Source organism: Penaeus monodon, chromosome 22, assembly GCF_015228065.2.
Source record: "Penaeus monodon isolate SGIC_2016 chromosome 22, NSTDA_Pmon_1, whole genome shotgun sequence".
Classification (NCBI taxonomy): Eukaryota; Metazoa; Arthropoda; class Malacostraca; order Decapoda; family Penaeidae; genus Penaeus; species Penaeus monodon.
In genome coordinates, this window is record NC_051407.1 from 15882289 (window position 1) to 15882580 (window position 292).

The following is a 292-nucleotide window of genomic DNA, read 5'->3' on the forward strand; positions in this document are numbered from 1 at the left end:
TTAAGTATTTTAAGGTGACTGTCTCGATGCCATTTGGTGCTCACAAGGCCCAGCCTATCTTTTCCTCCCCGTCTTCCCTAATCGTCACTCCTCTATACCCCGCCCTCTCCTCTCCCCGCCATCTCCCTGGCTCTTCCCCCGCCCTCTCAATCACCCCTCCCCCGCCCGCTCCCCTCCACGAAGTATCAGGGACATTTCTGACCTTTTCGAAAAGCGCACTATATATAAACCGTCTGTCGCCCGCATCAGAGTTCGGTCATTTGTGAATAAATAAAAAGGGGGCTGAGGTGGA